Genomic DNA, 11392 nt, shown 5'->3' with positions numbered 1-11392 from the left:
GGGTCAACATCGGATTGGAGATGGGGGGCGGGGAAGAGGGTGTGGGGGCAGGGGGAGAGAGAGAAGGAAATGAGGGAGCTCATGACCAGCCTTTGCTGTTCATAAAATGAAGCCCTTCTCTATTGAGTGTTGTATCTCCTTTGAATAACGACACCTCAAACAAACGTTTGATTTTTAAATTGAAATAGCGGCAGTTCGGTCCTCCGGCCGCCATGGGGCAGGATACTCGCTATCGCCCTGGGCTAGGTCTGGCTGGGCGCAGGCGCATTAATGTTCCCCTCCTACTTGTGCCTGTGGGCGGGGGCGGGGGAGGGCTGGGGAATTTGTGGTCTTCCGTGTCTCTCTTTTTGAATGGGCCGTTGGCGCTTGAAGCAACCAATGAGGTGCTACACTCGGGTCGGAAGCAGGGAGGGGAACGTTGCAGGATTTGGATTACTTGTGCTCTGTTTGCATGTGTTTCATCAGTAATCTCACCCAATCGTTATAGGGACTCCCTTTTACCCACCAGTTTGAGTAAATAAACTCCTCTCCTGCGTTCTAAACGGACTGTCCCTTAAACTGTTCCGCATATACTCTGTCGAGCCCTGGAAGAATTTTAAGTTTGAGAGCGACCGTCTCTTATTCTGCTAATGAATCTAGGCCAAATCTGTTTAACCTTTCCTCATGGGACAACCTCCTCTATCCACGAGTTAGGTTGGTGACCCATTGTTGCTCTACTTCTAGGGCAAGTGTTTTTCTTTTAGCAAGCGGACTAAAACTGCATATAATATTCTAAGTATGATCTCACTATAGGTCTGTGTAATTGTAGTCAAGCATCTATACTCAATGTCTTATGTAACATGTCTGCAGTCGTGTTTGGGCAGGCCCTCTGAGGGGGTAATTCACCCATTGCCATGCTTCCTAATATTTTCTCACCATAGTCCTGCGCGTTCTTCCTTTTCATATAATGATCCACTGCTCCATTAAATGCTTCCATTGAGTCTCCCTCCGCTATCAGGCAATAGGTTTCATACTAAAATGGTGCGTTGTGTGAAGGAGGCTTCCCTTCTGTCAGCATCGTGAACGCAAGGCGTGTGATGCAGGGGGATCCAATTTATGAATGTCCGATTTGCAAATGCTTGATCTTGTGACTACAATCCCAGATGTGGGTGTAATTTTTAAAGACGCATATATAGACAGTGTTTCGACTTGTATTCAAATCAGCTCCAGACCCTGGAGGCTTTCTGCCTCTATTCCTGATGAAGGACTTTTGCCTGAAACATCGATTTTCCTGCTCCTCTGATGCTGCCTGACCTGTGCTTTTCCAGCACCACACTGATGAAACTATTGTCAATTGTTGGGAAAAATCCATCTGGTTCACTAATGTCCTTTTGAGAAGGACACTGCCATCCTTGATCTGGCCTACATGTGATCCCGATCCACCGCAATGTGGTTGACTCTAACTTCCTTGTAGGTTGGACAATAAGCATTGAACTAGTCAGTTGTCTCCCTCATCCTGTAAAGATTTTTATTTTAAAGACTCCTTCCCTTTTGGGAAGAAAGTGAGGTCTGCAGATGCTGGAGATCAAAGTTGAAACTTTATTGCTGGAACAGCACAGCAGGTCAGGCAGCATCCAGGGAACAGGAGATTCGACGTTTCGGGCACAGGCCCTTCTTCAGGAATGAGCAGAGAGTGTTCAGCAGGAGAAGATAAAAGGTAGGGAGGAGGGACTTGGAGGAGGGGCGTTGGAAATGTGATAGGTGGAAAGAGGTCAAGGTGAGGGTGATAGAAAGGAGTAGGATGGAGGCGGAGAGGTCAACAAGAAGACTGCAGGTCAGGAAGGCGACGTGGTCGACGGTGCCCTCCACCGCATCTCCTCCACTTCCAACTCCCCTCCTCCAAGTCCCTCCTCCCTACCTTTTATCTTCTCCTGCTGAACACTCTCTGCTCATTCCTGAAGAAGGGCCTGTGCCCGAAACGTCGAATCTCCTGTTCCCTGGATGCTGCCTGACCTGCTGTGCTGTTCCAGCAATAAAGTTTCAACTTTGATATCCAAATGAATCCAACAAGAACTGGACCAAGCATATGTGGTACTCATAATCTTCTTCATCCTAAGTATACGCATGATTTTACTACAACTGCTAAGTATTTCATCAGTAATATTTTCAGCAACATAACACAAAACATCGCAGATAAGAAAAACTGCAGCATATTAACATGCCAAATTTCCCCTAAAGTAAATGCATTAAAATTCCATCAAATTTGACAATATTGTTATGTATTTGGCTTTAAGGGGTTAACACGTAGGGGGTTCCATACAACAGCCAAGCAGGGTGAGATCAATAGTTGTGATGTTGAGAAGATATGCTCTTCTTCATTAGGGTAAATAAAACCACAGAAAGTAGACAAAATCAAACACAAAATATTGCTGAGGAAAGGAGTGAACAAAGACAGAAATGGGAACTATTTAAATGTAAATCTATGATTCGCTCCAGTAATAATATCTAACAATATTCAATATCTAGGATCATACCAAAAGAGTACTTTGAAGTATTAAAGGGATTTTCTGCTATCTAGTGATCTCTGAGGCATGAAGTTTCCCTTTCTTGATATGTGCAAGATCAAGACAAACACTAGGCATACAGTAACAGTGATATCACCGCAGGGAGTTGGCAGCCAATTACACTGAAGTATTCTCGCACGAGGTAGCGCCGATACAGTCATCAATGTAGCGAAGGAAAAGATGTGGGGTGGGGCCAGTGTAGTTGCGGAAGATGGATTGTTCCACATACCCTACGAAGAGGCAGGCATAGCTGGGGCCCATGCGGGTGCCCATGGCTACTCCTTTTGTTTGGAGAAAGTGGGAGGATTTGGCTAAGCAAGGAAAAGTCTGCTGTAATTGTATCTGAGAAAAAGGGAATGTTATTTGGATGATATAGTTGTGATGGTTGGCCTAAAGCCTTTTACTGAATTTAAAATACAGAACAAAAACAGAAATTGCAGGAGAACCTCCACAGGTCTGGCAGCATCTGTGTAGAAAAAGCAGGTTGTTTTGAGTCCAGTTACCTTTCTGCACAACTCTTAAATGGGAGCATTAACTCTGTTTTCCCTCTGCAGACACCCAAGTTTCTTCATCGATTTATTGTTTTTTGTTTCTGATCCGCACTGCACTGTCATACAAGAGACTAAATGGAGTCTGTCTGTCCCCGACTTGGATGCGCGTGTAAAACTTTGGGTTCAAGTCCGAAGTGGAGTGAGAATATTGTATATTGGGAGACAATGCTCTGGTGGTACTATTGTTGAACTCTTCATCCAGACCCTTGGGTAAAATTCTGGGGACCTGGATTTGAATCTCTCCACGGCAGATGGAATTTGAATTCAATAAATATCTGAAGTTAACAGTCTAATGATGACCATGAATCCATTGTTGATTGTCAGGGGAAAAACCCATCTGGTTCACCAATGTCCTTTAGGGAAGCAAAACTGACATCCTTGTCTGGTCTGGCTTACATGTGACTCCAGACCCACAGCAAAGTGGTTGACGGTCAACTGCCTTCTAGGCAATTAGGAATAAGCAATAAATGTTGGTCCAGCCAGTAACTCCCTTGTCCCAGGAACTTAAAAAAATCTAGTCAATATTCTCAGTTGTCGTCATAAAGCAGATGGTGTAATTGTTATGTAACTGTTTGCTGTGTGCTTTAGCACAGTTAACTACATTTATAAGAATTTCATTTCATTTAAAGCACTTTGGGTCTCTCGTAATTTTGAAAAGCCTGATATATCTGCAAGTCTTCATCTATTTTGGAGCAGAGTGCGATTTGCCTCTTGAGAATCCCCATCAACTGCAACTCGTTGTGGTTTGGTGTAATTTTGGGAATTTCAGACCATGTGTATCCTATACCAGATGTTTGCCTTTGCAAGTTTTACTATTGTCCCCATTTGCAACCTGAAATTGCAATTTCTTGTTTAATGACTGCAAATCCCCAGAGCTTTCACTTGTTGAGATTATGATTAGTCTGTCAGTTAGCCTGTAGAGGGACATTCCTTGTTTATGTGCAACATTGTATTTCTTCACAAATCCATTAGGGGGTTTATATTAAGGGTTCCAACAGTAAAAGTTGGTGGTGTGCAGGTACTCTGGCTTCTTCTGAACCAATTTTAAATGGATGGCTCTTACTAAGGTTATTCAAAGACTGCTCATTGAGAGATGGAGTTTATCGCAGGGAAATTGGTGACTTCCCAATGCTTCATGTTCCTTAATCCAAAGGTTGTAGTCTGGTAGATCTTTGAGGAAAATTGCTCCATATGGGAGACCATGGTGAAAGATGTGCAGTTTGTGGCTTCAGGTCAGCATGGAAAGGAGAAATGATGCACCACATGAATGATTTTAACAAGCTTTTATGGGCTTTCTCTCAGTTGGTAAACATGTGGGGAAGTGATATTTGAGTGGCTTTCACAGCAGTGTTGCTTTTAATGTGGACACTGTCTCTGTCTGACGCAACACAATTCCTTAAGTTATTTAATGTTTGCTGCTGCAATGTTCTCTAATTACCAGTAGTTTTCAGGGTATGGTTGAGGTAGACTGGTTAGCAAGGTTAGATCACATGGAATTCAGGGTCAACTATTCATTTGGATACAGATTTGGTTTGAAGGTAGAAGGCAGAGGGTGGTGGGAGGTTGCTTTTCAGACTGGAGGGCTGTGACCAGTGATGTCACAAGGATTGATGCTGAGTCCACTGTTCCTCATTACATAAATAAACGACTTCGTATGTGAACCTAGGAGGTATAGTTAGTAAGCTTGTAGATGACACCAAAATTGGACGTGTATTAGACAGTGAAGAAGGTTACCTCAGAACAAGACCTTGATCAGATGGGCGAATGGGCTGAGGAGTGGCAGTTGAAGTTTAATTTAGATAACTGTAAGGTGCTGCATTTTGGAAAGGTAAATCAGGATGGGATTTTCTGCTTAATGGTAAGGTCCTGGGGAGTGTTGCTGAACGGACTGTTAAAGTGGAGATTTGAGACGGCCCAGGGAATCCCTTGTGTATTGGACAATGAAGAAGGTTACCTCAGAACAAGACCTTGATCAGATGGGCGAATGGGCTGTAAGCCCCTCTCTTGGTTCGTCCCGGAAATCGTACTCTTTGGAAATCTGGAATAAAAACCTCTTACAGACAGTTCAATTTAATTTTAGTCATCACCTTTATTCACTAGTAGCATCAGTGTTACAACATCACACTGATACTTTTAAGTGAAACTACTAGGTTCTAATAACCTAGGAGAGTAGGGAACCAGCTCTTCAAATGCCCCATCAGGCTTCTCCAATGTACTGATACAAAGTGGCTTCCTTTACACAAAAGTTTGAAAAAAAATTGATGTTCTTAATTAGACAGATAACAGTGAAAGACAAAAATTCAAAAGGAAGAAAAGTTAATTGACAGGTCTGTGTACACTTGACTAAACACCCCTACAGGCCCTAAGCCATTCATCAGGTGGGAAAAACATACCCAACCTATTAGCGAGATAAGGTTCTACAATAGAGGTACCAGTCTGAGCTAATTGGAGAGTCCATAAAGTAACCTTGCACAGCTATCTTGACTGATACAATTGTTTTACGAAATGGCTTCTTAGCAAGGAGGGCAAACTTTTGACCATAAAATGGCTTCCCGACAGATTGTGTCCGAATCTCTTCAATATTAGATTTAGAATAATTTTAAGCTGGGAGCAGATTCCCGCTGCTTATCTTTAGCACAGAATCACTCTGTACCTGAGGCTGAAATGTTACTGCAAGATTGTATTTAAAATGATTGATTAATCTCGAATTAAACATGCCTCCTTTTCAAGTTTGTGATTCAAATTCAAATAAGACATAAGATCTGACTAGTTAGAATTGACAGTGGGGCAGTCATGGTCTGTAAAAATAGCAAATAAGTTAAAGCCTTATCAATGTTACCTTTTACAGAGTTTGCGTTTCATAACCAGTAATGGCTACTCAAAATGATCAAAAACTCTCAAAATGCAATTAAATTCAATCCATGGCAGATAAGTACTAAGTTAATTTTCTGCTGGATTCAACAGTCTCAGCACTAAAATGACCTCTGTCTCTAGTGTCCTTTTGAACTCTCAAGTCAGCGAAGATTTTTTTTTCCTGTCTGTCCCGCTTGCAAGGGGTAATAAGAATCCATTATAATTGGCAGCATCTGACCGTTAATTATAAAGTTTTTGATAGTACTGAGTTTCATTTCAGGGTCAGAATTGAACACTCATTAATTTCACAAGGGAACGGTTGCGACTGTTATCGCTTGGTGTCCTGTTCACTCAGATTCACCAATACTAAGGCAAGTGTTCTTAATTGCCTTACAGTGTCCTGTTATCACTTGATGAGCATAGGTGTCCCTATCTCTTGCATTCTTTAAGTTCCCCCTTTTTCTGAGCCTTCCTGCCTATTTGTTTTGTGTAGTAAATGTGTTCTATAATTCAGCATTACATTTTAGTCTAAATGTTTAAAAACTTTCTCATTCCCTCCTTTTGTCATTTCATGACAACTACTTGGTTTACACAAGTATAATTAGTCCATTCAGTTGATTTGTATTCTTAATAAGTCAAGTGTCCCCTCTGGCGAGTCATCATCCGGAGGAGCAGAATCTGAAAAATATTGGATTTCAGTATGGAAGTTTGAGCATGGAGGTAAAGGGGGAGACATGGGTGGATTAATCAGATTCCTCTTTGGCTTAGGTGAAAAGCATATACCCAGAACTAGAGGGCATAGATTTGGGATGAGGGGGGAAACATTTAAGTTTTTCACGTAAAGGTGGTGTGTGTATGGAATGAGCTGCCACAGGTCGTGGAGGAAGCTGGTACAATTGCAGCATTTAAACCCATCTGGATGGATATATGATTAGGAACGGTTTAGAGGGATATGGGCCAAGTACTAACTAGATTAGTTTAGGATATCTGGTTGGCATGAACAAGTTGGACTGAAGGGTCTGTTTCCGTGCTGTACGTTTCTATGACTCAAAGTATAATTTTTTAAAATGTGAAGCTGCACCATAATGATGGTGAGATATTTAACCGCTGATCGTCACAGCCAAATTCCATTCTCTTTGCAATGATGTGATGGCGATTGGGAGCAAGAAGTATCAGTATATGACTAAAAAAGCCACCTTCTGTACAATGTAAATGTCCAGTAACTTCACTTTCCAGGAAGTGTTGATTCTGTTGTGATTTTGAACAGATTGTCAGACTGAACAACCTACTTCTCTACTTTCCAATGGTTTATACTGAAGCTTTGAATTCAGGCCTAGTTTATTGAAATGCTCTGAGCTTGTATCTGTGTGAGCACAAAAATTAATTCTGATGGGCAGATGGTTTCAAAGTATTTACACTATTGAATGTGCACTTACACTATTGTGTGACCGATACTTCAATATAAAGAATAAAATGTTGTGTTAATGTTTATTAGGGTAATCTTTCTAACTTTAACTAAAAGGTTACAGAGTCATAGTCACAGATGTACAGCAGAAACAGACCCTTCGGTCCAACTTGTCCATGCTGACCAGATATCCTAACCCAATCTAGTCCTGTTTGCCAATACTTGGGCCATATCCCTCTAATCCCTTCCTCTTCATATACCCATCCAGATGCCTTTTACATGCTGTACTTGTATAAGCTTCCACTACTTCCTGTGGCAGCTCATTCCATACATGTATCACCCTCTGCGCGAAAACGTTGCCCCTTAGGTCCCTTTTATATCTTTCCCCTCTCAATTTAAACCTATGCTGTCTAGTTCTGCACTCCCCCACACCAGGGAAAAGACTTTCTCTATTTATCCTATCCATGCCCCTCATGACCTTAAACCTTTATAACCCTCAGCCTCTGACGCTCCAAGGAAAACAGCCCTACCTTATTCAGCCTCTCCTTATAGGTCAAACCCTCCAACCCTGACAACATCCTTGTAAATCTTTTCTGAACCCTTTTAATTTTCCCAACATTCTTCAGTTAGGAAGAGACCAGAAATACATACACTATTCCAGAACTGGCCTAACCAATGTCCTGTACTGCTACAACATGACCTCCCAGCTCCTATACTCAATACTCTGACCAATAAATGAAAGCATACCAAATGCCTCTTTCACTATCCTCTCTACCTGTGACTCCACTTTCAAGGAAGCATGAACCTGTACTCCATGATCTCTTTGCTCAGCAACACTCCCTATGGCCTTACCATTAAGTGTATTAGTCCTGCTAAAATTTGCTTTTCCAAAATGCAGCGTCTTACGTTTATGTAAATTAGACTCCACCTGCCACTCCTCAGCCCATTGGCCCATCTGATCATGATCCTGGTGTACTGAAGTAACCTTGTTTGCTGTCCACTACACCTCCAGTTTTGGTGTAATCTGCAAACTTACTAACTATACCTCTTATGCTCACATCCAGATCATTTATATAAATGACAAAAAGTAGTGGATCCAGCACAGGTACTTGTGGCACTCAACTTGGTCACAGGCCTCCAGTCTGAAAAGCAACTCTCCAGCACTACCCTCTGTCTTATACCTTTGAAGGCAGTTCTGCTTCCAAATGGCTAGACCTTGTATTCCATGTGAGCTGACCTTGCTAACCAGTCTCCCATGCGAAATCTTGTCAAGCACCTTACTGAAATCCATATAGGTCACGTCCACTGCTCTGCTCTCATCAATCCTCTTTTATCCTTCAAAAAACTCAATCAAGTTTGCTATATTTTTGGGCCTCTTTCAAGTCTGGTGTGAAGTTGAGCAGAAAGGACTTTTAGACTACAGGCACTTGTAATGTTCGAACAAAAATAGTGGAAACATTATGTAAAAGTGTCCAGTATGACTCCTCAGATGCAGAGAACCTGGGCCTTTTCTAGCACTTAAGTTAATGCTGGAAATCTGAAACAAAAACTAATTTTGCTTCAAGACCTGATACTGCTTTGCTGTATAATTTATTTATACAAAAAAGTTTCAGCCGTAATAGCATGAGGCTGTTCTTGCTGCAGTAACCATTCTGTAGTGCTAGTTGGGTGAAAGATGTTAGGCAGGGCAGGTTTAGCCAACTATTCATCAGTCTCAAATATATAGAATCAAGACAATGGAGAGACAGCTGGGAAACTTATAGTTTGTATATCTGCACTGATTTTTTTTTTTGCTCTAAAGTCAGTGATCAATACACTATCTGAAGTTTTAAGTTCTGCATGAAAGTAAGGTTTAATTGCAATTTTAAAATTACTGTCATTATTGTGGCAACGCAAACAATGTGATTCATCTAACACGTTAGAAGATGCTGCAGCATTTCAAATTGCATGGCTCAGCGAGAGCTTCCTGCTTTTCATAACCAATTGCTTGTGCTTTAATGGTTTGCATTTAAATTGGTTGACAAGATTTGAGAGCATGAGGCCTGATAATGTAGGATGGGTACAGTTATTGACTTTGTGCTGATAAATCCACGGAGCTGTGCTTATGGAGCTTCTGATTGAAATACGTTATGACACGTTTAAATGGTCATATCGTCTGCTCTTATGCATTTAATTAAGATTAACTGATTCTACAGCTATGAAATAAACTGAATAATGTCCCAAAATGCTTTACAGTCAATGAAGCACTTTGTGAAGTATAGTTACTATTGTAATGTAGGCAATCTGACCACTAATTTGCAAGCTCCCCCAAATGGCAATAACCAATCCAATAATCTATTGTAGTTACATTTAGGTATAAACAACAATCAGGTTACTGACACAGATTTCTTGCTTTCCATTTGAAATGATACAGCATCACTACTGATTTTGCAGCTTTCACTTTAGCCATTTTAATGTTTGTTTGGCGTCTATGCCAGAATATAGAACATAAAACAATATAGCGCCGAACAGGCTCTTCGGCCCTTGATGTTGCGCTGACCCGTGAACTAATCTAAGCTCATTCCCCCTACACTGTCCCATCATCCGTGTGCTTACCCAAGGATTGTTTAAATCTCCCTAATGTGGCTGAGTTAACTACATTGGCAGGCAGGGCATTCCACACCCTTACCACTCTGAGTAAAGAACCTGCCTCTGACATCTGTCTTAAATCTATCACCCCTCATTTTGTAGCTATGCCCCCTTGTACAAGCTGACGTCATCATCTAGGAAAAAGTCTTTCACTGTCTACCCTATCTAATCATCTGATCATCTTGTATGTCTCTATCAAATCCCCTCTTAGCTGCCTCCTTTCCAATGAGAACAGACCCAAGTGTCTCAGCCTTTCCTCATAAGAACTTCCCTCCAGACCAGGCAACATCCTGGTAAATCTCCTCTGCACCTTTTCCAAAATTCCAAATCCTCCCTGTAATGGGGCAACCAGAACTGTACACAGTATTCCTAGTGCAGCTGCACTGACGTTTTATATAGTTTCAGCATGACATTACAGCTCCAGAAGTCAATCTCTCTACCAATAAAATCTAACGCACGGTATGCCTTAACAGCACCCATCAACCTGGATGGCAACTTTCAGGGGTCTATTTACATGGACTCCAAGATCCCTCTGCACATCCACACTACCAAGAGTCTTTCCATTGACCCAGTATTGTTATTTCCAAAGTGAATCCCCTCACATTTATCTGCATTGAACTTCATTTGCCACCCCTCAGCCCAATTCTGCAGTTTATCCTGGCCAATTGCAAGTATTCTAATGTAAATTGAATTTCAGTAATCTTATTCCGGAGTCTGTGTGGCACTGAATTGCCCCATTTCAACTTGCTACAATAAATTGGCTCTGCTTGGATGCTACAAATGCTGGAGGAGAAGTGATCCCATTGATGGAGAAGGTGGCGTTATAGAATTTTGGTTAAATAATATTTAAAATGTTTCATCTGTATCTGAATACCAAAACTAAACTATACTTCAGTGAAGTAACTTTATTCTTGTGTAAAATATGTTTCACATTTAGAAGGAATTTTAAAGCTTTTGATTAAAGTTGAAAATGTGACTGCAGGGCTCATTACATTGGGGAAATAGAATTATTTGGAGGCTTTGTGGTGTTTATCACGTTTTCTTCCGAGCATGTCTCAAAGTCTGGCAAATTTTCAAATGTGGTAGCACTTCATGAAGAAAGGGTACATACAAAACAATTCACAATCCTAATGTAAATGCAATAGACAATAGGTGCAGGAGTAGGCCATTCAGCCCTTCGAGCCTGCACCGCCATTCAATATGATCATGGCTGATCATTCCTAATCAATATCCTGTTCCTGCCTTATCTCCATAACCCTTGATTCCACTATCTTTGAGAGCACTATCCAACTCTTTCTTAAACGAATCCAGAGACTGGGTCTCCACTGCCCTCTGCGACAGAGCATTCCACACAGCCACCACTCTCTGAGTGAAGAAGTTTCTCCTCATCTCTGTCCTAAATGGCCTACCCC

At 41.5% G+C, this 11392-nt stretch overlaps 1 protein-coding gene across 1 annotated transcript in view; it reads left to right on the top strand.

Annotated features, from left to right (window-relative positions):
- The window catches only part of LOC122564547 (zinc finger CCHC domain-containing protein 2-like), a 66306-nt gene that overhangs the window by 1832 nt on the left and 53082 nt on the right, over window positions 1-11392 (top strand). The gene's annotated exons all lie outside the window — the stretch shown is intronic.

Source organism: Chiloscyllium plagiosum, chromosome 29, assembly GCF_004010195.1.
Source record: "Chiloscyllium plagiosum isolate BGI_BamShark_2017 chromosome 29, ASM401019v2, whole genome shotgun sequence".
NCBI classification, from domain to species: Eukaryota; Metazoa; Chordata; class Chondrichthyes; order Orectolobiformes; family Hemiscylliidae; genus Chiloscyllium; species Chiloscyllium plagiosum.
Note: the sequence above shows the minus strand (reverse complement) of the source record. Positions and strands in the feature narration are given on the sequence as shown.